General features: G+C 36.3%; 1 long non-coding RNA gene across 1 annotated transcript in view; it reads left to right on the forward strand.

Moving 5' to 3' along the window:
* Positions 1-2,547: 2,547 nt before the first annotated feature.
* The window catches only part of LOC124977881 (uncharacterized), a 120,103-nt gene continuing 94,719 nt past the window's right edge, over positions 2,548-27,931 (forward strand). Inside the window, exons 1-2 of the long non-coding RNA XR_007107277.1 lie at positions 2,548-2,619; positions 11,969-12,165. This is a non-coding gene — a long non-coding RNA (uncharacterized LOC124977881). The remainder of the gene's footprint in view (positions 2,620-11,968; positions 12,166-27,931) is intronic.

Genomic DNA, 27,931 nt, shown 5'->3' on the forward strand with positions numbered 1-27,931 from the left:
CCTTTTTTGTTTTTTTTTAACTGAACCTTGAGCCCAGGGGCACTTAACCACTGTGCCACATCCCAGACCATTTTATTTGGAGACAGGGTCTTGCTAAGTTGTTTAGGCGCTTGCTAAACTGCTGAGATTAGCTTCAAACTTGTGATTCTCTTGATTCAGCCTCCCCAGGTCCTGGGATTATATGCATGCACCACCATGCCCTGCAAGGTGGTGCCTTTGCAGCTAAACTCAGAGTTTCTCTGTAGGGTCTACATGAACAAGGAAAGCTGGTCCACATCCTCCCTCAGAAATCTGTTGAATTTAATTCTTTTTTATAAGGAGCTTGATCAGCACTCATTCTGTTTGCTGACCAATGAGAGGTTACCCTTTGGGGCTTGTCTGTTAATTTATGTTCTCTTGTTTTTTTGGTGTTCAACTGTCTGTAGCAGAACTGGGCACTGTGACACATGCCTGTAATCCCAGACACTCAGGAGACTGAGGTAGAACAATTGTAAGTTCAAAGCTAGCCTCAGCAATTTAGTAAGGCCCTAAGCAACTTGGTGAGACCCTGCCTCAAAATACATAAATGCATAATAAAATTAAAAATAAAATTTAAAAAATTACTAGGATGTGGCTCAGTGGTTAAGTACCTCTGGGTTCAATCCTGGTACCAAAAAAAAAAAAAAAAGATCTGTAACAGTTGAATGCATTTTTCTTCCCTTTTCTTCACAAACATACACAAACTACAACTGTATTTGTAATTTTCAATTGAGTATTAATACCTCTCAATCTGTGTTTAACCATGCATTCACAATCATTTTTCAAAACATCTTTTCAGGGGCTGGGGAGATAGCTCAGTCGGTAGAGTGCTTACCTTGTAAGCATAAGGCTCTGGGTTTGATCCCCAGCACCCAAAAAAAACATCTTTCAATTTTAATTTGGTGTTGTTATGAGGATTGAACCCAGGGGCATTTAACCACTGAACCACATCCCCAACCCTTTTTTGTATTTTATTTAGAGACAGTGTCTCTTTGAGTTGCTTAGGGCCTTGCTAAGTTGCTGAGGCTGGCTTTGAATTGAACTCCTGCCTCAACCTCCTAAACCCCTGGGATTACAGGTGTGTGCTGTTACACCTGAGCATCTTTTCAATTTTTGTCTAAGCATTACTATGCTAATTGAATGGAAAAATAACTTTGATTAGGAATGAAAAGTGTCACACTTTCTCCATTTTAGTGTTTTCCAGAAATGATCTCTAAAAGAAAATGAGAAGGACAGATATTTGTTGGGAACCAAAAGACAAACTTTGCAAAGCTTTATGCTTAAAAAACCATGTATGTTTCCATTATAGGTTAGGTGTGTCATAATTGAGAAAGGTTCGTGAAGCATTAAGTTGTGTGGACAGAACACTGAGACTCCATTTCTGAACACAGAGACAAGTCATTTTATTAATATAAAAATAAATTTTGGCATATGATTTGATTTTTCTCTTACCAGATAGTTGTAGACATTGGCTGGTATTTTTTTTCCTTCTCCATAGGTTTTGTAAATGTCTACATGGCTTTTCATTACAAATATTGCCAATAATATAAACATATATTCTTTTCCTACTCTGATGACTGATGATTTTTCAGTGTTCAGAAAAAAAAAAAAAACTCACTTAGAAAATGTGTACACACATTTGCAGGCAGCACATGGTATTAAAATATGATCTTGTAGAAAGGAGGTATAAACTAATATTTATTTTATCTTCTCTACTTGTAAATATTTTTAAAGATTTTTTTTATGCTTGTGACTTCTTAGATTTTCAGGCAAACTTTTGCATTGCTCTTTCTGCATGGGGCTTATAGGAGAACAACACAGTTTTTATATTCTGAGATTTCAGTCCAGTGGGAGTACAGAAAATGTAGAAGAAACTATAGGAGGAAGAGCTGCCCCTGGTACCCAGAGGACAGCATCCACATGAAACAGGATGGACAAAGGCTTCTTGGAGGAGGAGTACTATAAGATGTTCTAAAGAATAGGGACCAGTGAGTAAAGCAGAAGTGAGCCAGTAGCTGGCACAGGCCAAGGCATGAGAAGAGCCCGGAGGATTTGAAGCATAGCTGAGAACTGGTATGTGTTAAGATGGTAGTGGCAGGAAGGGTAAAAAAGGGTACGGAGAGACAGGACAGGTCAGGAAGCAATGCAGGGACAGCTCCGTGGAAGAATGCGTGCTGTACTACGGAATTTTGAATATCTGGGTCTAGTTCCTTGAAAAGTTAGTCCCAGCCCGTGAAATCTGCCCATCAGTAAGACTGAACTAGTGAAGACGGTCGCTGTTCGGTGCACGTGTCTCTGGTTGGAACCGGCAGGAGCGAGGGTAGAGAGGGACGGAGAGAAGCCCTAGGCTCATGAATTAGTAGTCCCAGCGATCGTGGATGCCCCTACCTGGACTGCAGGTTCTTGTGCCCTTGGTCCCTTTTAAGATACAGATGGAACTCGTGGATCAGAAAATTCAGGATCCTACTCATCCCGCTGGGGCGTACCACACATCGGAAGCTTTGAGCAGTCAGACCGGAAAAGGGATGAAGGAGTTCCGCAGCTGCGCGCAGAAGGGACCTGAGACCGGCCGCCCCGGAGAGGCAGTCAAAGCCTGGGGAGGTGCAGAAGCCTGGGGAATCTGAGGTGCCGGGCAGGGCGGCGGTGGGTCGGGTGCGGGTGGAGGCGGCGGGCTGCAGTGCCGCGCGGAGGGCAAGCTGGCTTTCCCTGGTGCTTCCCTGCAGACAGGCACGTCCTCACGTCTGTGTCTGCATGACCTCTTACACGTCATGTGGTGTTCGTTTACAAACTTCATGAATTTCCTTGGTTTTCAGACTGTTGCTTGTATTTTACAGGCGGTTTTTTTTTTCTGTTACGTGTTCTTACATTACATATGTACTTAAATTTCTTAAAGTGAATTATTCATAAAGAATTTGCCAAATTTGTTGATTTATTTTTAGTTGACAAATAATTGTGTATGTTTATAGGGTAAAATTTGTTGCTTTTATCTGTATATATGTAACCTTACGATTTATTTAAGCTAATTACTTATTGTATACATCATCTCACCAAGTTATATTTTTTGTGGTGAGGAGGTTAAAATCTATTCTTATGCAGTTTAATTTTTATTATTATAGTTATATGTATATGTGTGTGTATTTGTGTATTATGTAATATATACATATATATATATATTTTTTTTTTTTTTTCAGTGCTGGGGATTGAATGCAGGGCCTCACACATGCTAGGCAAGTGCTATAACATTGAGCTACATCCCCAGCCCTCTTTTTTAAAAGAAATTTTTTAGTTATAGATGGACACAATACCTTTGTTTCATTTATTTTTATGTGGTGCTGAGGACTGAACCTAGTACCTCACATGAGCTAGGCAAGCGCTCTACCACTGAGCTACAACCCCAGCCCCAGCCCTGTTGTAGTGATTTTAAACTTTCCCTGTGTTAGTATGCCTTTGATCATTTCTGAAAATCATGTTCTCATTTAAGAGGGAAAATTTTTGTATTCCTTGAAGCAAAAATAGAGTTTAGGATATTATGGTTATCCTCATAATTTGGACATTTTCATGTTCTGGGAACCAGTGAGTTATCAATATTCATTCAGAGATTCCAGTTGCTTTAATTATTACTTTTTGCTCTTTCAATTTACTTTGGATTTAATTTGCTCTTCTTTTTCTGTGTTCCAGAGATTGAAACATAGATGATTTACTTAGCTCTTATATCTTTTCTAAAATATGCATTCAGTACTAATATTTCCCTCCCAGCTCTACTTTCTTCTCATCAAGTTTTGAAGACTTGTATTTTTATTTTCATATAGTTCAAAATTTGTTTTAATTTCTCTTGAGATCTTTTTCTTCATCCACATGTTATTTAAAAATGCATCATTTAACCCTCATGCATTTTGAGATTTTCCAGTTCTCTTTCCACTTATTCTTTGACTTGTAGCTTAAGTCCATTGTAGCCTGAGAGATATAGGGTATGATTTTGATTCTTCTGAATTTGCTTTTTGGATCAGAATGTAGTCCGTCATCATGGATGTTCCACGAAACTGTAAGAAGAATGTGTATGTAATTGTTGAAGAGGACTGTAGTAATCAATTATATTCTGTTTATTGATGGTGCTATTGAAGTATATCTTTATTGAAAATCTGCCTGCTGGATCAATTCACTTGTGATAGTGTTGATATTTCCAAGTATAATAGTATATTCATCTTTTTCTCCTTGCTCTTCCATCAGTTTCTGCCATATATAGTTTGACACTCTGTTTTTAGATACATACGTGTTAAGAATTGTTATATGTTTTTGGAAAACTGAGCCCTAACACCTTTATCCTTTTGTCATGACTGTTATTCTTGTTGACTTTACTTGCTTTGACATTTTCTTAGTTTTGACATTACTATAGGTATCTTAACTTTCTTTGATTAGTGTCAGCACGGTATATTTCATTCCATCAACTTTTTTTATTTTACATTTTTTTATAAATTTTTTTCTTTTTGATTACATGTAACATTAGAATTCATTTTGACATAATTTTAAAAAGGCATAGAGGGCCTGGGGAGATAGTTGGGGCTGGGGAGATAGCTCAGTCAGTAGAGTGCTTACCTTGTAAGCACAAGGCCCTGGGTTAGATCCCCAGCACCGCCCCCCCAAAAAAAAGGCGTGGAATACAATTTGGGAACTGAATTTGAGCAAATTATATTCCCTCAATTTACTTTTAATTTTCATGTGTCTTTGTATTTAAAGTGGACTTCCCATAGATACCATATATTTGGATCTTGTTTTTTCATGTACTCTTAACAATCTGTGTCCTTAAATCAAAACATATAAATTATTAACATTCAAAGCCATTATTGATATTGTTGAATGAATATCTTCTGCATTTATTATTGTTTGTTGCCTTTTTTCTTGTTTTCTTATTATGCCATCTGATTTAGTAATTTATGATTTTAATTGAACACTGTATATGATTCTATTATATGAATGATTTCATATGATTCCTTATTTTTATGATGCCTTTCTTAGCCTATTGATTATTTACCATTTTTACTTTTATAGAGGTTTAAGAATTTTAATTTCACAAATAATAGTTTCTTAAAAATAATTGTAGCAATGCATTTTATTATGTATGCTTATGTATATATATTATGCATATGTGTTTATACATTTGTATGTATGTATGTATACTTGTATATGTATGTGTATGAAATGAGTAACAACAATAATACAAACAATGGGAGGAAGAATTAGAATTATCTTATTATTCTAAATTACACAATACCTCTGAATGGAGATTTGAAAAGGGGCTTAGATTAGTTTCAAATGAGAACTGTATGGCAGGCTATTGGACAGATAACTCCATTTCCTTGTGGGCTATTAGTCAGAGGCTACATTAAATTTCTTGTCATGTGTACCTCTCCTACATGGTAAAGTAGTTCATAAATCTATCAGGGAGTGAGTTTGTTAGCAAAACAAAAATCAAAAACTTAAGTAACATAGCCACTCAAGTGACACCTCATCACCTTTGAAGTATCCTCTTGTTTGAAAGAAACTCATAATTCCTGGCCACACTTACAGGAAAGTATCAGATGAGAAAGTAGTGTATGCCAATACTTGGGGATCATTGAGTGCCATTTTAGGGTCTACCTGCCACATCTAGGTCTTCAATCTGAAACAATTTATCCATATTCATTTATTTTTAATGACCCTGACACTTGCAAAGTATTGGTCAGATACTTGATAGAATGTTCCCACACCATGGATTTATCTGATACAGCCATCAATAGATTTTATTAGTTGTATTACATTTCCATTTTCTATTCCAGGATTCCATTTACTGTACCACATTTGTTCCATCTGTACCATTTCTGTTCCAGTATTCCATACACTATAACATATCACATTTAGGTATTCTGACTGTTTAGGTCCCTTTGGCTGTGATAGATTCTCAAAGTATTTCTTAAATGGCATCAGCATTCCTAATTTGCTGTTTCTTTGATGGTTTTCTCTTAGATTAAATTATATTGCAGTTGTGGGTTGCAGGGAAGAAGGCCACAGAAGGAAAGTACTGTTTTCAATCCATCATAAAGAGTGTGGTATAGTTAGTATTTTAAATGCCCACCATTTACCTATAGTAATAGTTTTGGTCCCCTGAGTGACACTATTGGGAGGTAGTGAAACGTTGAAGAGTTTGGCTCTAGTAGGAGATATTTAGGTAATAGAAGGGGATGCCTTTGAAGGACATTGTGGGACTCAGCCCATTCCTCTTTTTTTGTTTTCTTTACCCCTTGTCTCATGATGAGGTAAGTGGTTTTGATCCACCATGAGTTCCCATCATGAAGTGTTGCCTCACTGCAGGCCCTAAAGCAGTAGGACCTACTATAAACTACAATAAGTCTTTTCTTTATAAATTCACTATCTTAGGTATCATTTTAGTAATGGAAAGCCAACACAAAGGGTATATATTGTCTATATATTTTGTTACTGTTTATGTTAGTTTTATCACCTTGACAAGTGAGTATGGATCACATCTCCATATTATAAAGTTATGCATTTTCCCCCTCTCCATGTCATGCTATTTGAAAAGAAGTCACTGGGTACAGTACAGATTAAGTATGCAGTCAAGTGCCAGGTGCAGTGGCACATGCCTGTATTCCCAGTAGCAAGTTCGAGGCCAGTCTCAGCAACTTAGCAAGGCCCTAAGCAAAAGGCTGTGATGTAAACTCAGTGATAAAGTGCCCCTGGATTCAATCCCTGGTACCACAAAAAAAAAAAAAAAGAAAAAGAAAAAAGGCTGTCATGCTCCACATTCTTCTGGGTAAAGTATCTACAAAAACTCATTTGGAATCATTCACCATGTGTACTTGTCTATTAATTATACATTTATTCAATCATTTATTACAGCATTATGTAAAAATGGATATCTATTTTACACTTTACTTATGCAACTTTATTTATTTAGTTGTTCAGATTGCTCCAGGGTTGACTATTGGGAGGTCTTTTACTTGACTCCTGTCCCATTTTGAAATATTCCATATTTAGTTTGATATTGTTGCATGGTTGTTTCCTTGGCTGTGTTTATCATTTTGTTTCATTCTGGAACTAGAACATGATGCAGAAATAAATCTGATTTATAAATAAATCTAAATAATAAATTAGATTTATTCCCTGGCCATTATCCACCATTTTTTCATGATGAAATGAATTAGTTCCTTACTTTGGAATTTGGAAGTAGAAAGATCTGTGTACCTGGTATGTTCCTTGATATTGGGACATTTGTTGATTTGAGACCTTCTCAGCTCACAGAACAAAGATATATATATGTGTGTGTATATATATATACATATACCCATATATATATATATATATATATATATATATATGGGTATACTAACTCATACATGTACACAAATCTATAAAGATTTCTACTGTGATGCAACTATATTGTTAAACATGAATTCCTATTAATGTGCTTACAGCATCACATATAATTCAATATCACATGAATCAATCTATATATCCCCTATTCTATGTAGCCTTGTACTATTAACAGTGAACAAATTGACTGTCATCCACTCATAATATCTAAAATTATACACATAGTGGTTTCAAAGTAGAAAATGTATAATGGGAAACAACTTTACCAACTTTTCCTTTAAATGTAGACTTTCCACTCATTTTATAAATTACTTAGATCAATTCTTTTTCCCACATTCCCTTCAGTGAGGGTATTTCTTACATTTGTGATACTTGCTCTGCATTCTTCCATGGGATGCTTTAACCTACCAAATAATGTTAATTTTCATATTTTGAGGTTCATTTTGTGTTAAAATAGGATTTGAAAAGCATAATTATGAATTCATCATTAAATTACCATACATAATTATTTCACTGCCCTAAAGAAATTACCTGTAGTCACGAATTCAACCTTCATCTTTTCCAAGCCTTTAGAAATTGCTAATCCTTTTACCACATACTTTTTCAAAGTGTCATATAAATTGAACAATGCAATATTTTTTCCTTTTTTTGCATTTAGTGATGTGCCTTTCATATTTGTGAAGTATTTTCTCACTGCTGTGACTGAAAGGACTCAACCAAAACAATTATAAAGGAGGAAAAGTTTATTTGAGGGCTCAGTTTCAGAGGTCCTAATACATAGACAGCAGGCTCCATTCCTCAGGGCTCAAAGTGAGGCAGAAAATCATGGTGGAAGAGTTTGGCAGAGGGAAACAGCTTCCATTATGATCAGAAAGCAGAGAGAGAGAGATACTCCACTCTTCTAGATACAAAATATATACCCCAAACCCTGCCTCCCATTAACCACTTCCTTCAGCCACACCCCACCTTGCCTTTAGTTACCACTCAGTTAATCCCATCAGGGATCAATTCATTGATTAGTTTAAGGCTATAGACCATTTCTCCAAACCTCCTTGTGTTGTCTCACACGTGAGCTTTTGGGTACATCCTCACATCCAAATCATAACATATGTTTAGTGTCTGTGTGCCTATTGTCCATGACTGTCAAATAATTGATTTTAATTGTGATATTTTCCTTTTTATTTGATTTGTAAGGTATGTTTATGTGTTTATGGATTCTGGATAACACTCATGGCAGCTATATGACTTAGAAAGATTTTCTCTAATTCTTTTGAGGTATCTTTTTCTTTGTGATTTTTGAATCACATAATCCTTAATTATGATGTTCAATATGTCTATTTTTTTTTTACTATTTCTTGTGCTTTTACTGTTTTATCTTAGAGAACATTTATTATCTTAGAGAACATTTTCTTTTTTTGTGGGGGGGGGGGCTGTACCCAGGGCTTGTGCATGTGAAGCAAGCACTCTACCAACTGAGCGCTATTCCCAACCCTTAGAGAACATTTTTTAACTTAAGGTCACAAAGATGTATTTCTTTTCCTCTATGCATTTTCCCTATTTAGCAATTGTATTTGGGTATTAGGTTATGAACAATTTGCTTCAATTATTTATATGTTGTGACAGACAAGTTCCAATTGTATGTGAAATCCAGTTGACCTGGAAACATTTGATTAATAATACTTTCCATATTGAATGGATTTAACAACTTTAGAAATAATTGATCATATGTAAGTGTTATCTTTGGGCACTCAGTTTTATTCCATTAATATAAATATCTATTCTTATAATAGTCCCATAAGTCTTGATTACTATCCCTTTAAAGTATTTTTTGTAATTTTTAAAATAGTTTAGTTGTAGATGGACACCATGTCTTTACTTTATTTACTTATTTTGTATGTGGTGCTGAGAATCAAACCCAGTGCCTCACGCATGCCAGGCAAGTGCTGTACCACTGAGCCATAACCCCAGCCCCTCCTTTAAAGTAATTTTTGAAATCAGGACATATGAGACTACTATGCTTGTTATTCATTTTCAAAATTGTTTTGACTGGTTTGGGTTTATTACATTTATCTTCAAATTTTATTAGCAGATTGTTAATTTAGGCAAAAAAAATAAAAAGATATCCTCTTAGATTTCAATAGGGATTGCATCAAATCTATAGAACCACTTGAAAGTTATCTTGACAATAATAAGCCTCCTAGTTAATGAACATTAAATGTTTCCATTTATAATTAGACTTAATTAATTTCAATAAGTTTAGACACTGTACATAAACTATGCTTATTTTATTAAATTTATTTCTAAGTATTTTTCTTTTATGGTACTATTTAAGGAAAAATGATTTTGTGGTTTCATTTTTAGATTGTTTGTTGCTACTGTATAGGAATGCAATGAATTTTTGTGGTTTTCATCTGTCCTGCAATTTTGCCAGACTCATTTTTACTTCTAATTGCATTTATTAGTGTCCTTATGATTCTATATATAGGACCATGTCATTTGCAGAGATAGTTTGACGTCCTTTTTCTTTTTTATTGTAAACAAATGGGATACGTGTTGTTTCACTGTTTGTACATGGAGTAAAGGCATACCATTTGTGTAATCATAAATTTACATAGGGTAATATGTTGTTTGATTCATTCGGTTATTTTTTCCCTTCCCGCCCACCCCTCCCACTCCTCTTTTCCCTCTGTACAGTACTTCCTTCCTCCACTCTTGCCACCCTCCCTAACCCTAAACCTAAACCTAACCCTAACCCTAACACTAACCCTTCCCACCCACCATTATGTGTCATCATCTGCTTATCTGCGAGATCATATGTCCTTTGGTTTTTTGAGATTGGCTTATCTCACTTAGCATGATATTCTCCAGTTTCATCCATTTGCCTGCAAATGCCATAATTTTATCATTCTTTAACACAGTAATATTCCATTGTATATAATATATACCACAGTTTCTTTATCCATTCATTAATTGAAGGGCATCTAGGGTGGTTCCACCATCTGGCTATTGTGAATTGAGCAGCTATGAACATTGATGTGGTTGTATCTCTGTAGTATGCTGATTTTAAGTCCTTTGGGTATAGGCCAAGGAGTGGGATAGCTGAGTCAAATGGTGGTTCCATTCCAAGCTTTCTGAGGAATCTCCATACTGCTTTCCAGAGTAGATGCACTAATTTGCAACCCCACAAGCAATGTATGGGTGTTCCTTTTCCCCCACATCCTTGCCAACACCTGTTGTTGCTTGTGTTCTTGATAACCTCCATTCTAATTGGGGTGAAATGGAATCTTAGTTTTGATTTGCATTTCTCTTATTACTAGAGATGTTGAACATTTTTTCATATATCTGTTGATTGCTTGTAGATCTTCTTTTGTGAAGTGTCTGTTCATTTCCTTAGCCCATTTGTTGATTGGATTATTTGCATTCTTGGTGTAGAGCTTTTTGAGTTCTTTATATATTCTGGAAATTAGTGCTCTATCTGAAGTATGAGTGGCAAAGATTTTCTCCCACTCTGTAGGCTCTCTCTTCACATTGCTGATAGTTTCCTTTGCTGAGAGAAAGCTTTTTAGTTTGAATCTATCCCAGTTGTTGCCGTGGGAGGGAGCAGGACTTCTTGGGGAAGTCTCTTGCTGCCCTGCCCTGGTCCCAGAAGCCGCGTTGGAGCCGGGCCGCCGCTGGGTCCAAGGCTTGGGGTTGGCTCTGGGCGGGCCTGCTCCGAAAAGCTGGCTGTGGATCGAGCCTGCCACTGGAGAGAACAGGGCTGTTTAGGGAAGATTCTCGCTGCCCTGCCCTGCTCCAAGAAGCTGCCCCTGTCTGGGCCTGCTGCCCAGGCCTAGCTTCACCCGGTGGGAGAGACTCACCCCGCGTCTCTATGTTGGTCCGAGTCTCTCATTACCTCCCCTTCTTGAATCCTGAGTTCTGGAGTGACGGGAGATGCAGTCACCCTCTAGTCTGCCATCTTGGATCAAATGACCGAGATGTATATCTTGACCTTTCTTATGTGAAGTTCTGCTATTTATTTTTTTCTAGTGTAGTCCTGACATTATCTTCCAGTAAAACATTGAAATGGTAAGAGTGGGAAACCTTCACTTGTTTCTAAATTGAGGAAAATTTTGATTTTTTTCATATAACATATGATGTCATATGAGATTTTTGCCATGTCATTTTTAGGCAAAGAAAGTTCCTTCTGTATCTAATTTGTCTTGAGATTTTATTATATAGTTTGGATTTCTTACATGCTTATTCTGAATCTTTTTAAATAATCATGTGCTTTTTATTCTTTTTTCTGTTGGAAGTAGAATACAATGCAATATTACACTCCTTGTTTTTTATGTTAAAGCAAATTTTCATTCTGAGATTAACACCCTTGGTCATAGCATATAGTACATATTGCTGATTGGTTTCTCTAGTACTGCCTTGAGGATTTTGTTTTCATATTTATAAGGCATATTATATATATATATATATATATATATATAAAATCACTTTAAATGTCTTTAATTGTGTCATTAGGGTAAAATTGGGCTTATTCAATATGTTTGGAAGTGAGCTTCACTGATATTTTTGTTTGCTTTTAAATTTTTTGAAGACTTTGTGATGGGCCGATGAAAAATCATCCAAGGTTTGAAAACTTTTGCCTGTGAAGTCATCTTGACCTGAGAAGGAAATTAATTCTTACAACAATCACATGAACTTGGAAGGGCATCCTTCCCTAGCTGAGCCTTCATTTGAGACATCAGCCTTGGCAATCATCTTGGTATTTGTGACTCAGAAACCGTGAGTAAGGTGTGTGTGGTTTTGAGCTTCTAAACTATGTGATACCTTGTTATGCAGGAATAATTAAGTAATCTACCTGATTGCAAATATAATATGATGTTCTGGATTATATTCTGGAACAGAAAGATGGCATTATTAGAAAAACTGAATATAAAAAGAAGAAAGTCTTTATTTCAGTAAACAGTTTTGTAACACTGTTTAATTTCTTAGTTTCATAAATAGCATGATTTGGTAATATATTAACATTGCAGAAATCAGAATGGTTTATGGGACTCTGTACTACCTAAGCATCTTTCTGAGAATCTAAAATTATTTCAAAATTATAATTATTATTTTGTGTGAAAAATGAACAAAGATAAACAAAAGACCTTGGGCTCAGGAGAAGAATGGGCAAATAGGGAACTAATGGCAAAGCAACTTCCTTATCTCTCCATAGTGCCAAACTCACATGCACCAGCCTCAGGAAGACACCACAAGATCCAGGGTCTTTCCTCCTCTTTCTTCATCCTACTCCCTGTTACTCATTCACCAGTTCGAGTGTCATTAACCACTTTTTCAAAGGTAAATGCCTGTCTCCCACATATTCTAAAAGCTCCATATTTGGACAGTATATGATAGTGTATCTTAAGGTCCCTCTTAAAGCATTTTTGGAAGACATGACTTTGGGACATTAGAAGCCAATATTGAGAAATGTCAGTGACAGGGATCATGAATCATACCTCTGAAGTCAAGAGTTTTTTCTTGGCATAGCATTCCTTCTACAAATGATCAATAGATAACTGTCCTTCCAAGCCTCCCTCTTAGAAATCCCTGTGATAACTAAGATCTTATTTTTAGACTTCATAAAGAATTCAGAGATCAAGTATTTTTGTTGACACACACACCGTGGAATTTTATTACCTGTGACCAAACCCAAAAGACAGAATAACAAGGCAGCACAACATACTCCAAATCTCCATACAATGATCTGAGAGACAGACATAGTCTTAATGAAGACTCTGTACATTTGCTGGCTAAACCAAGAATCTGGCAGTGGGATAGACTGTCCACTTACCCCACACACCTTCTTCCTTATAGCCTGTAGGTCTCTGCTGGGCAACACCAGGGTTGGCTACAAAGCCTCTAGATCCATGAGACTGCACACTGCATGCACACACGCACATACACAGAGTTAACACTCTTATTTTCTTGCTCTGTAAACATGTATTTTCCATACCACATTCATAAGTTCAGTAAGAAATGAGTTCCTGCAGCCTGGAGATCTGCAGTGAAATATGACTGACCTGGACAACATTTTTATAATATCTGTGTGATTTGCCACACCCATTTTTCCTCTTCATTTCAGTATATACCTTAGAGTCTATCATAATGTATGCTGTGAATATCATCCCTCACTGAAAGAGAAAAGAGTGGCATGCTATAAATCAATCAGAATTCTGGATAGCAGTCAGCCCTCCCTGTGAGACAGATGAGGGTAATATGCTAAAGTAGTTCAGATTTAAGAACAGAAAGGCAGTAGACCCCGAACTTCACTCTGATGATGTCACAGGCAAAGGACATCGTGCTGACCCTCAGATCTCCACACATGACTCTGATAGTGAGAAAGACGATTTCTCACAACTTAAAAAACTATTACAGAGGATGGCCTGGCCATTACAATTCTCAGAAAGATGATATTGAAAAAACAACTCAAATTCTTAGGCTGTATCATGAACCCCAAACCCTTTCCTCACATTCAAGTCTTATTAGAGATTAGCGCTAAAGGCATAAATGGCTATACATTTGGGATCGTGACTTTGTGGTTACTTAATTCAGCATTTTGTAGCATAAAACTCTAGGAGGAATTTCAGACATCAAATACTGAGATATATTAGTTTTTTCTTCATTCATCATATCCAGGAATATACACGAAAACCCATTCAGATATTAAGGTACACGAATATACAAGTAACCACAGTAGCAAGGGGGAGCAAAAATAAAAATTTGTGATGACTATAAATCATTGATCTCTGCAGTGGTGACTTGTATGGTGCCCATCCATTTGATTAGGGCATATTGAGAGAAAGGAAAATGAATGATAGACAAATGTATGGATTGAAGAATTTGGTTTTGCATGCAGTTGGCGGGAGTTCTGTTCATATATCTAATATTAGGGCAGAAATTCTCCTGACAGAACTTTCTCTAAGCCTGTAGAAAGCTACCATTTCAGTGCAACTTTCAAGTAGCTCTTTGCAAGGTTTATCTTCTTCCTCGATGAACGTCTTTAACTATGGTTTGTAAAATTACCTCTCCACACATTAAATAAGAATGCCTGTAATCCACTAATAACTCTAATGTCTATATGAGGTGGAATATAAATGGAATTAGTCAAATGTTATGGAAATAATACGTAAGCATGTTTCCTCAGTAATATATTGTAGATGAGCCATCATGATTTAACACTAAGAAAGGGCAACCACAGAGAAAATTAGTGTATTCCTTTGATGCTAGAGTATACATTTGCAGATATTTCAAATAGAGATGCATCTTAAAATTGATAGTGTCTAAACACATTTGGCTAGAAGACAGTCATGATGTGATTGTTCTCATGTGCACACACATTTAATCTAAAAACGTGTTGACATCTTCAGGTAATGTAATCAACATGTAAGCTTGTTGAGGTGTCAGAAGGTTAGAAAGGTAATCTCACAGAGATCGGCATAGGGAATCTTATGAGAAATGCACCATTATGAGTATTTGCTTAATACTGATAATGATAATGTGGGTAAAATCATAGACAATATTAGTTGAAAAAAATTTAGATGAATGGTAGAAATTTCAGAATTATCTTTATTGATATATTCTGCTTACATGTTCCAACTCATGTAATCATAGGAGTGATATAAGGTGCATATCCATATTTATATATGAAAATAACTTTAAAAAATTATAATGTAAAAAGTTTAAGAAATATCTGTCATAATGTGTTAGTGATTTTATTATTTCATTGTGAAATATAAAATAATTATATAGTTTAAATTGATGCTAATGATTTGTCTTAAATTGTTTTAGAAAAAGTTTTCTTTGGCATAATATTAGACACTTTATATACTATTACTGCCTTCAGTCCTCATGATACGTCTGGAAGCACACACTATTACAAGTCCAGTTTTGAATGAGCTGAAACCCTGCAAGAAAAGAAAACAAGAACCTTGTGAGCATAACTAAGTCTGTCTCAAGAGTCTTTGCTCACATCAACTGTGTTAGAATACCCTTTTTATTGTTTGGTTATATGTTCTATATATTCTTTCAGAAATTGTACACTACTACCTGGTAATTAAGCTGCTTTCTAAAATTATTCCTTATGCTAATATGAAATTATATTTTATTTAGGTCTAATATCTATGTAGAATTGATTTGACATTTTTTTTCATCCTTTGCATACTAAATTTCTTAGAACTTTTTTAGGAAATTTTGTATTTTTCTCATTGAATTAAAATTTATTTATTTACATGTTCATAAGTTTTCATTTTTTCATTTATTTATTTATTTTTCTGTGTGCAGATATGAAATTTTCTTTGTTAATAAGAAACTTCATCGCCAGAGACTTTTTTTAACCACAGTGGTTTTCTATAATGAGGTAAAGTAAGAGTTTGAAGTGTGCATGCCATATCCACTACTTTGGTATTCTTGGTTGTTCTTCAAAAAAGAAGACATTTTAGAACTTTAAAAACTTTGGTGTCAACCCTTATATCGCTAATGTTCTTATGATTCTTAAAATATCCCGATAATATCATTCCCTTGCCGGGGTCCAGCCCTAGCGGGAGTCCATGGGTTCCACACAGGTAAACGGGGTGCAGGGAGACAGCGTCCGCGATGAATGGAGAATGAAAGACACAGACTCTAGTTCTGGTGCAATCAATCCCACTTTATTCTGGGGAAGGCTGGGTTTATATACATTTTTCTTCAGGCTATAATGGCAGTCTTGTGGTTATTATTAAAGAAGTTTCCAAAGCATAGGCAGAAATTGTTTTTAACAAGGAACAGAAAAATTATGAGAAAACAGTAACCTTACAGATTATCCTTACCTAATCACAATTATTTAAGAATATCTAACTACATCGATGAGCTAATACAATGTTTATTTCCTTAATATCTAAACTCTATGTGACCTAAGACTATTCTTATTATTCTCATGGTTAAAGTGATAGACAAGTAATCTCATGTGACCATTTCTGTTAGGTCCCTCTGGTTAATATTTAGATTGCTGAGTTAAGGGCTACAGGAGGGCAGCGGTCTCAGTGGTTTTTGTGGCCAAGTTTTTTTTACTGAATAAATTACCTTGTCTTGTGTAGCTCTTTTTTTCCAGAACAGGGCATTGTGCACCAATGTTTATTATAGGGGTGACCTATTCCTTGTAGGAAGGAAGGAAAGTTGTAAAACCTTATTCTTTTACCCCACCACCAACATTTTAACCAGCCTGTTGGAGACAAAGGCAGATCTATAACTATTTTCTCCAGAGGCTTTCAGGGACTCATTGCACAGTTGTAAAATTATTTTTAATTTTGTTAGTGGTAAAGACCCATTGTTTTTCAGATTGTAGGTAATATTTTCTGGAATTTTTGTTGTATTCCCCTCATCCCCTTAAGCAATCTGTTCAGACTGAAATGAGTAATATATTATCAGAAAAACACAGCAGAAAAAACACCATGCTTCGGAGCAAAACATCCGGCAATTCCTTTTAGGATGAGCCTTTGCAATCATCCTCCAGAAGATCTTTGTCAAGCACTGGATGGAATTCCAGATGCCCCCGCATTCCCTATTTACTTATTTATTTTTTATATTTTTTATTGGTTCTTCTTAGTTATATATGACTGTAGGGTCCATTTTGATAAAATTACATAAGCAAGGAATATATTTTTTTTCTAATTTGGACCCCATTCTTGTGGGTGAACACAAGTATGTGTGTCCCAAAATGGTGGAATTCACTTAGGTATTTTCATATGTACATAGGAAAATTATGTTAGATTAATTCCACTGTCTCTTCTATTCATTTCTCCCTCCCTTCCCTTCCTATGTCTAATCTAATGATGTCTCTTCTTCCCCTCCCCCTCTTTATTGTGGTTTAGCTTCCACATGTCAGTGAAAACATTTGAACTTTGGTTTTTGGGAGATTGGCTTATTTCATTTAGCATGATATTCTCCAGATATATTCATTTAGTGGTAATGTCATAAAGACATTTTTCTTTATGCCTGAGTAATATTCCATTGTGTATATATACCACAATTTCTTTATCCATTTCATCTGTTGATGGAGTAGGAGTCTGCAGATGCAGCCTTGGATACCACTTGGGCAAGCTCAGTGGAACCAATGGGCATAGTTCTCCTCCCAGACCAACCATTCAGGGCAAGTCTGCAGTGAGAGCCTTTGAGCTCAGAGCCTCACTGTGGGGATGGCATTCACAAGCGAATTGGGTAATTCAGTCTTTTGGATAAGAATGAGTTTTTTCAAGTCTTTCCACTTGCTGACCAATGACATTTTACTGTGTCAGGCCTTGCCTTGCATTACGATTTTTTACTTGTTTTATTTCATTGTTTTGGTAAGTAAATATTTTTAACACTTTGGTATAGATTATCTCTTTTCTTGATCACAAAACATTGTCTATAACCAAATCTGTGTTTTTATGTTGTATATTAAGGCCTGTCCTTCTGGTGTTTACAAATGCATTCGTAATTGTTTTTCAAATACTTATTTCAGTTATTTTAATCTTTTTCTGCCATTTATTTCTAAGTTAAATGAAAATATCCCTTTTTCTAGAAATTATTGGTGTTATAAATTGTTTAAATTTTCACAATTTTTCCTGAAATACTTCTTATTGAACAGGCGAAAGACAGAAACTAGTCTGGAAGCTAAAAGGCAAAATTTGCTCAGAGACTTATGCTAAAGATGTTTGTGAATGTTTCTATTTTATGACTTAGTTTTTCCTATTATTATTATTTCCTAGGCATTATTTGTCTACACAGAACACTAATTTTCCGAATCTGCTCCAGAGACTAGCAACTTCATTACTGTGCAGGTGTGAACCTCAGAATATTATTTTTCTCTCCATACTCAAAAGATACAGGCATTAGCTGGAGTTCATAGTTTCATCCACCTCACTTCTGTAAACATTCATGATATTTCCTTATACTAATCACCTGTAATATATGCCCTATTTTCCTACATTTTTAATTAGTAATCACTGAAATTATTTCCAGCTCTCATCAAAATAAAAATAGTCAAATTGTGTACATTTATGTACTTCAGGTAGCACATATTATTGTAACATTGACTTATAGAAGGAACATTGTGGTCTTTTATCATTAGCTGTTTTTAGAAAGTTTTCATGCTTGTGACTTTTTCAGATCTCCATTTTTGTTGATTAGTAAACAACTTACCCATCTTCATATTATTGACTTGGTCCAAACATGAACCCTTGGCACTCCTCCACACATTTCAAATGTGAATACATGTTGAATGTCCTGGCTAGTGAAGATGGAATTCCTCAACTGGTGTTGAACAGGGATTTCTTCACCTGAAACCACCAAGATACACAAAAACAAAACAGGACAGAAACAATTCAGGACTCCAGAAAGCTGACTAGGAGTTGATTAGAGCCTTCAGTGTGGAGAAATTAATGTCAGCATGACTGTGTAGAGAGGGGCACATTCTCTAGTGAAGAAATGTTTCTATCAGTGCATCTCTGAGACTCAAGAGCGTGTATCTGGTATACAAGTAATAAAATGTTCATTTCATGTTCTAAAAGCTATTCTGGTGGGGTAGAGACACTCATTCATTTGTGAGTAATCAACAGAACTGATATTTTAATACTGGTATTTTATCGCTATTTCTACTCCACATTAATCATAGTAACTTGTTATACCAAGATGACTTCAGTCATTGTCTCTGGGCTTCATTATTATACAAAAATAATTTCAAGACCAGATCTTTGTTAAAATAAAATCTGAAAATGTACCCCTCATTCTTTGTATTGGAGCCTTGCACCAATTAAATAATGTCACTCCATGTAAAGAACCATCTTGTATTCTATACACACTACTTAGAATGTGACATTTAAATGATGAAGGATGGAGACAAGATAATCACCAAGGTAAACTGGAGGTTTTCTATAGAAACAAATAGAAAACATAAGCTTTACTGGCTTCTCTTTCTTTGGGTAATAATTGGGTTCTACTCTAATAAATAGAAATTTCTGTCTGCATTATTTTATAATTTGGTAAGCTTATGTGCCAGATGTATCAAAATTACATGGGAAAGACAGATTGGTATTCAAATTGGATGGTTCAGTCTTCTTATACATGTCATTTACTTTATACCTAAAAGTTTTCCCTTCATCTTTCGTCTTATTGAAAAATAGTCATTTATTTTAAAGGCCTCTATCTTTATGTAGTCAGGGATTAGATAAAAGGGTTGAAAGTCTAGTTGATTCAAATGACTTCTCTTTGTGTCTTTGCTCTTTTGTTCTACACTACTTCCAGACATCTATGACCCATGTCTCAGTAGAGTAATGTCGGTGCATAGCAGCCTGACATGCTTGGAACCTGGTGTGATTCCTCTCTCCCATTCTTACCAGTGGACATAAAATTTGGTACTTAATTCTTCCATGCTCTCAATTCCATCTTCTTAACATAGAGTATCTTCCAAAATTTATGCCAATTTTTTGGACCAATGGTGTGATTAGAAGTGTATATAATCTCCAGATATTTGTGGATTTCCCAGTTGTGTGTTATTGTTTTGAAGATTAATTTCATTGTGTTCTAAATCAATTGTTTAAAGGCTTATCTTCCTTTCAATTCAGTAATTTATGTTTTAAGGTCTCAATGTGTTTTCTTTTGAGTTGGGCTCCATGTGGAGTAGAGAAGAATACGTATTCTGCCATTACCCTGTTGACCGACTATATCTTTGTATTCAATTGTCTTTTCTGATTTTCTGCCTGGTAGATTTGCCATTTCTGATAGAGGAACTTGAAGTCTCCAGAACTAATAGTGGACCTAATACACTTTTCTCCTTGCAGCTCCATCTATTTTGCCCTCATGTGGTTTGACACAGAATGGTTAGCACATGCCTGTAAAGGTTTGTTAAATATTCTTAAAGAATTGAATCTTTTATCCTGATCTTATGCCCTTCTTTAATGCTGACAATTTTATTTGCTTCCAAGACTATTCTGATGAAAAGTAATATAGGCAAACTTACTTTCTTTGATTTCTTTTAACTTGGTATATTTGTTTCATCAATTCATATAAATTCCTTTGTGTCTATATTTAAGTGGTTTTCTTGAAATAAATATATAGTTGGTCATACTATTTTCATCTACTCTGAAAATCTGTCTTCATTGATGCTATTAACTACATCAGTATTCCAAGTGAATATTGATACAGTTGAGTTGCTACCCATTACATTTATTAATCCCTTTTAGTTGTTGTGTTCTTTGTCTTCTCTTCAGTTCCTGACATTTACAGTTTTAATTCAGCACTTTAAAAGATTTCATCTACTCTCTTTTCTTAATATCAGTCACATTAATTTATTTATAAAAATGATGTCCCAGGGATTATTATTTTTGTTTTTTCACATGGAAACTTGTTAAAATAGTAGCAACAGTATATTTGCTACTATTTTTAAGTGTGTATCATATGCATGCAGATATATGCATGTAAGGATACCTGTATAATAAGTGAAATGAACGACAACAACAAAATGAGGGATAGGAGAGAAAAAAGGATTATACTGTTATGAAGAGGTACTCACACTACCTCTGATGCCACATACTCTTATATGGAAAAGGCTTGGGTTACTTATAAATGTAAGATGAAAACTAAACAGAAGGCTGTGGATCAAGTTTCTTTGTTTCTTGATGGTTATTAACCACAGTCTACATTTGGTTCCTTGCCATATGGGAAACTCATATGCTTCATGTTCTCACATGGCAAAATCCTTTATTAATACCATTAAGGCAACAGTTTGCTAGCAAGAATAAATTACCTTCTATAACATCATTACCCAAGTAGCATCCCATCACCTGTGTAATATTTTTATATCAAGAATGTCAGTCTACTTAGAAACAGAGAAATGATTACAACTTTTTACATACTAAGAGGTGTGATTTGTTGCTTGCCATTTTATTATAAATCTGCTCCATCATGTCCTTTCCAATTTTCCACAGTTTCTGAGTCCTCACTTATTTTGCATGTGAACTTTGAAAACCTGGTCAGACACTTTGTAGGATATTCCACAAAATGGAATTGCCTGATGGTTTCTCATAATTTGACTAGCATTATGGGTTAGTTTAGATAATTATATTTAGCTATATCTGAAGAAAAGAAAACCTGAACAAAACATTGTTTAGAAATGCAAATTTAGAGTGCCTGCCCCGCAAGCACAAGGCCCTGGGTTCAATCTCCAGCACCGCAAAAAAAAAAAGAAAGAAATGCAAACTTAGGAAAATATTAATGAAAAATATGAGAATGACAAATAGAGAATTCAAAACAATAGTAACCATCACCAGTTGAGGAAATGGGGAGATGCACTCAGGGGCTGTTTTAGTCAGATTTTGTGTGACTGTGAACATAGACTTAATAAGAACAAGATAGAGGTGGGTAAGTTCATTGGGAACTCATGGTTTCAGAGATCTCATATCATAGACAGGCAAATCCATGGTTCTAGGCCTGAGATGAGACAGAACATCAGGGCAGAGAGTGTGGTGGAGAAAAGCAGCCTCAGGAAGCAAAGAGAGATCTCTGCTCACTAAGGACAAAATAGAAACCCAAAATGTGCACCTCCAGTGACCCACTTCTCCATCCCATTCCCCACCAGCCTACATCAACCATCCTGTTAATCCCTGTAAGTGAATTAATGCACTGAATGGGTTCAGGCTTTCATAACCCAATCATTTCACCTCTAAACTTCCTTTCATTGTCTCACAAATGAGCTTTTGGGGGATGTTTCATATCTAAACCATAATATTCCACCCCTCGTCCCAAAAAACTCATACCCATCTCACAATGCAAAATACATTTAGTCCATTTTCAAGAGTCCCCATAGTCTTTTTTCTATTCATTTGTTCACAAATGGAGTACAACTTTTCGTTTCTCTGGCTGTACATGATGTACAAGGTCTGGTATTGTGATACCTCCTGCTTCACTCTTCCTGTCACACCATTCCTGTAATGATACATGTACATAGGGTAATGAGGTTTCTCTCATTTCATTATCTTTCCTTCCCCTTGCCTCCTCTCCACCCTTCATTTTCCTCTACACAATCCAACATTCTTTCATTCTTTCCTTAACCCTCCCCCATACCACTATGTATCAGCATCCACTTATCAGAGAAAAAATTCAACCTTTGGTTTTTTGAGATTGGCTTATTTCATTTAGCATTATATTCTCCAACTCCATCCATTTACCTACAAATGCCATAATTTTTATTCTTTATGACTGAATAATTTCATATACATTCTCACAGTTTCTCACAGTTTCTTTATCCAATCATCTATTGAAGGGCACCTAGATTGGTTCCACAATCTAGCTATTGTGAGTTGAGCTGATATAAGCATTAATGTGACTGTGTCACTGCAGTATGCTGATTTTAATTCCTTTGGGTCTAAACCAAGGAGTGAGATAGCTGGGTCAAATGGTGGGTCCATTCCAAGTTTTCTGAGGAATCTCCTTACTGCTTTACACAGTGGCTGCACCAATTTGCAATCCCAGCAGCAATGTATGAGTGTGCCCTTTTTCCCTCATCAACACCTATTATTGCTTGTATTCTTCATAATTGCCATTCTAATTGGGGTGAGATTAAATCTTAGGGTATTTTTTATTTGTATTTCTCTTATTACTAGAGATGTTGAACATTTTTTATATATCTGTTGATCACTTATATATCTTCTGTGAAGTGTCTACTCTGTTCCTTAGCCCATTTATTGATTGGATTATTTGCATTTTTGGAGTAAAGTTTTTTGATTTCTTTATGATTCTGGAGAGTAGTGCTCTGAAGTGTGTGTGGTAAAGATTTTCTCCCACTCTGTAGCCTCCCTCTTCACATTGTTGATTATTTCCTTTGCTGAGAGAAAGCTTTTTAGTTTGAATCCATCTCAATTATTGATTCCTTCTTTTATTGCTTGTGCTTTGGGAGTCTTGTTAAGGAAGTCTGGTTCTAAGCCAACATGATGAAGATTTGGACCTACTTTTTCTTCTCTTTGGTGCAGGGTCTCTGGTCTAATTTCCTGGGTCCTTGATTCATTTCGACTTGAGTTTTGTGCAAGGTGAGAGATTTAGATTTAATTTCATTTTGCTGCATGCGAATTTCCAGTTTTCCCAGCACCGTTTGTTGAAGAGGCTTTTCTCCATTGTATGTTTTTGGCACCTTTGTCTAGTATGAGATAATGTGAATTTGTCTCTGTGCCCTCTGTTCTGTACCATTGGCCTACCTGTTTTGGTGCCAATACCATGCCATTTTTGTTACTATTTGCTCTGTAGTATAGTTTAAGTTCTGGTATTGTGATACCTCCTGCTTCATTCTTTCTAAGGATTGCTTTGGCTATTCTGGGAAGGGTCCCCATAGTCTTAACCATTCCAGCATTTCCCAAAAGTTTAAATTCAAAGTATCCTGAGACTCAAGGCAAACTCTCAGCATGTGTCCCTATAAAAATCAAAAGTAGGTTACATCTGTCCAACATATAATGGCACAGAATAAACATTGCCATTCCACAAGGGAGAAATAGGGGCATAGAAAGGGATGTGATCAAAGTAAGACAAATCCAGCTGGGCGAACACGTCCTGTAACTCCATGTCCAGAATCTGAGGCACAAGACTCTGTGATGTTTTCTCCAAAGAGCTGTGTAACTTTGTTCATAAGGCCTTGCTGGTTGTAGCCCTCATGACCTCTCTTAGCTTGTTTGTACTTAATTCCTGCAGCTTTCCTCAGCATACATTCCATGGTTCTATCATTTCTTAATCACAGGAGTCTACACTGTGACTCTGACTTCATTCTCGCATCTTCATGAACCAGCCTCTAATGGGCAACCTACATTGACTACAGACTTGCTACACTTTGCCTAGTCTCACAGTCCTTCATTTGAAATCTCAGTGGAAGCCTCCGTGAACCCTAACTCCAGCATCCTGCATTCCTGAAAACCCAGCACAATGTTGTTGATGCTAAGATCTGCCAATATCTCGAGCAGTAGCCAAGCTTACTGTGACCATGGCTGTAACATCTTCTGAGTGCCTGGGCAGCTGAACATGGCTCCTGTAAGCCAGGTGCTCCTATGGTCTCTTCTCAAAGTGATTTTTATTTTTACACCCTTGAGCTGAGATGGGTGTGTTCTTGGGAGTACCTGAGGTGCCCTCAAGCCATCTTTTCTATCATCTCAGGCTGTTGTAGTCATCTTTTTCACCACTGTGACCAAAAAGATCTGACAATAACTATGAGAGGATGAAAAGTTTATTTTGGGAGCCAGTTTCAGAGGTCTCAGTCCATAGACAGCTGGCTCCATTCCTTGGGCCCTGAGATGAGGCAAAACATGGCAGAAGTGTGTGGCAGAGGAAATCAGCTGGGGATATGGCAGCAGGAAGCAGAGAGAGAGTTCCGTCTCAAGGACAAAATACATACTCCAAAGGAACGCTCCCAGGGACCCTCCTGCTCCAGCCATGTGATATCAGCCTACAGTTACTATTGCCAAAAGCTTGGTCCTTGTCCCTGATACCAATCCAATAACAAAGACATGGTTTTGAAAAAAGAAGAAAAAGAATATTTATTGCTTTGCTAGCAAAGGTGGAACACAGGATACTCCTGTCCCAAAGGCTGTAATTCTGCCCATCAGCAGAGACAAGAGACTTTTATTAAAGGTGATTTGGAGAGAATAAGATTAGGGAGGAGAGATGAGGAAGGAGAATATCAGGGAGGAGAAGTTTAGGGAAAAGAAGATCAGGGAAGGTTAGGGAAAAGTTTGGGAAAAAATTAAAAAACGTAAGTTCTAAACTGACAAGGGATATAGTCAAAGTATCAAGTGAACCCCTGTTAAATTTCTCCACTATCAATTTCTAACTTCCCTTTCTATGGAAAGTGGGCCACATATGCAAACTATTTCCTGCTAAAAGGGGGTGAAGTTGGGGGAAGTAACCCAAAGTCCTTGTTCTCTATCAGGTAGGACTTGGACAGTTAAGGACATTGAGCATCAGAGCGATCCAGAGGTCCACGGTGGCAGATGGCATGTAACTGGACAAGGTACACATGGGAGAGGGATCATGCTAAGAAAACAATGAACAAGACATCAAAGCATTACTTTTTTGTTAATGATTAGCATAAAAACAATTCATATTTCAGGCAGTCTCTGAAAACCATGAGGACAACAATGCATAATCTTAACAGTGAAAAACAGATCAAGTTCATCAATGTAGAAGACTAGGAAGATTTGTAGGTCTATGAAATCAGACTCAAATAACTTAGGACAAATTTGCAACTCTTGTCATTATTATTAGGCATTTATACACAAGAACCTTTCCATTATAGCCTCCAGCTTTACTTACTTTTGGTAGTGCTGACACAAGTGTACATCTTAAGTTACATTAATAACCATTATTTTTCCTTTTAAATGTCCCTGTAGGACTGTGCTCAGGATATACTCTCCTGCTAGTTGTTTATACCAGGTTGGTCAAAACTGACCTCGTTCCTATCTTGAGTCAGCGGATGGTTCCGGGTCTGACTGACCACATGTGGCTTCTCTTAGAAGCATCATGGACATTTCCGTCTCCAATGACCCTCCTCTTTGCAGAATGTACACTGGTTGGCTTCCTGTTCTCTAGGATCCTCTCTAACTCACTGATCAGGGATTGGGTGACTCACCAGAGTTGCAGGGCCCAGAGAGGGCTCCTGTCATTCTTTGCATTCTGGCTGACCATAGAGTTCAGGAGCCAAAATGATAGCTGCTTTTTCCTTGGCCCTTTCACTTCCTTGACATAGGTCTCCAAGTTTTGGGTTTTAAACATCCAGCAAGGCAGTTTCACCAGTATTAAATAAAGAGTAACAGGTTATATCTTTAATATCTATAATTTTACAGATACCTCTATCATTTAAGTGGGGTCAGTATTGGTACTGGAAGTCAGCATTATATACCACCTATCCTGTAGGTGATGGCTTATTATTTCAAATTAACCAAGGTTAGTTTTTTGTTGTTGTTTTTGAAGCAGTACCTCTGCAAAACACTAATAGGAAATAGTTATAAAGTTTATAAGGTAAATAAAATATGAAATTAACAGCAAGAAAATTTGCATAATAGCTATGAACCAAGAAACATGACTTTTATAATATTGAACATTTACATAGTTATATATTATATTCCATGTCTCAGAACACAACATAATCAATCTTTTTTTTTTATTGTAAACAAATGGGATACATGTTGTTTCTCTGTTTCTACATGGAGTAAAGACATACCATTTGTGTAATCATAAATTTACATAGGGTAATGTTGTTTGATTCATTCTGTTATTTTTTCCCTTCTCCCCCCCCCCTCCCACCCCCCTTTTCCCTCTACACAGTCCCTCCTTCCTCCATTCTTGCCACCCTCCCACCCCCCATTATGTGTCATCATCCGCTTATCAGCGAGATCATTCATCCTTTGCTTTTTTGAGATTGGCTTATCTCACTTAGCATGATATTCTCTAATTTCATCCATTTGCCTGCAAATGCCATAATTTTATCATTCTTTATGGCTGAGTAATATTCCACTGTATTATATAGACCACACTTTCTTTATCCATTCATCAATTGAAGAACATCTAGATTGGTTCCACCATCTGGCTCTTGGGAATTTAGCAGCTATGAACATTGATGTGGCTGTATCTCTGTAGTATGCTGATTTTAAGTCCTTTGGGTATAGGCCAAGGAGTAGGATAGCTGGGTTAAATGCTGGTTCCATTCCAAGCTTTCTGAGGAATCTCCATACTGCTTTCCAGAGTGGCTGCACTAATTTGCAGCCCCACCAGCAATGTATGAGTGTACCTTTTTCCCCACATCCTCACCAACAACTATTGTTGCTTGTATTCTTGATAATTGCCATTCTAATTGGGGTGAAATGGAATCTTAGGGTAGTTTGGATTTGCATTTCTCTTATTACAAGAGATGTTGAACATTTTTCCATATGTTTGTTGATTGCTTGTAGATCTTCTTCTGTGAAGTGTCTGTTCATTTCCTTAGCCCATTTGTTGATTGGGTTATTTGTATTATTGGTGTAGTGTTTTTTGAGTTCTTTATAGATTCTGGAAATTAGTGCTCTATCTGAAATATGAGTGGCAAAGATTTCCTCCCACTCTGTAGGCTCTCTCTTCACATTACTGATAGTTTCCTTTGCTGAGAGAAAGCTTTTTAGTTTGAATCTATCCCAGTTGTTGATTCTTGCTTTTATTTGTTGTGCTATGGGAGTCCTGTTAAGGAAGTCTGATCCTAAGCCGACATGTTGAAGATTTGGACCTACTTTTTCTTCTATAAGTTGAAGGGTCTCTGGTCTGATTCCAAGGTCCTTGATCCATTGTGAGTTGAGTTTTGTGCAGAGTGAGAGATAGGGGTTTAATTTCCTTCTGTTGCATATGGATTTCCAGTTTTCGAGCACCATTTGTTGAAGAGGCTATTTTTTTTCTCCATTGCATATTTTTGGCCCCTTTGTCTAGTATGAGAAAAATTGTATTTATTTGGGTTTGTATCCATGTCCTCTATTCTGTACCATTGATCTACCTGTCTATTTTG

Source organism: Sciurus carolinensis, chromosome 2 (assembly GCF_902686445.1).
Source record: "Sciurus carolinensis chromosome 2, mSciCar1.2, whole genome shotgun sequence".
NCBI lineage: Eukaryota > Metazoa > Chordata > Mammalia > Rodentia > Sciuridae > Sciurus > Sciurus carolinensis.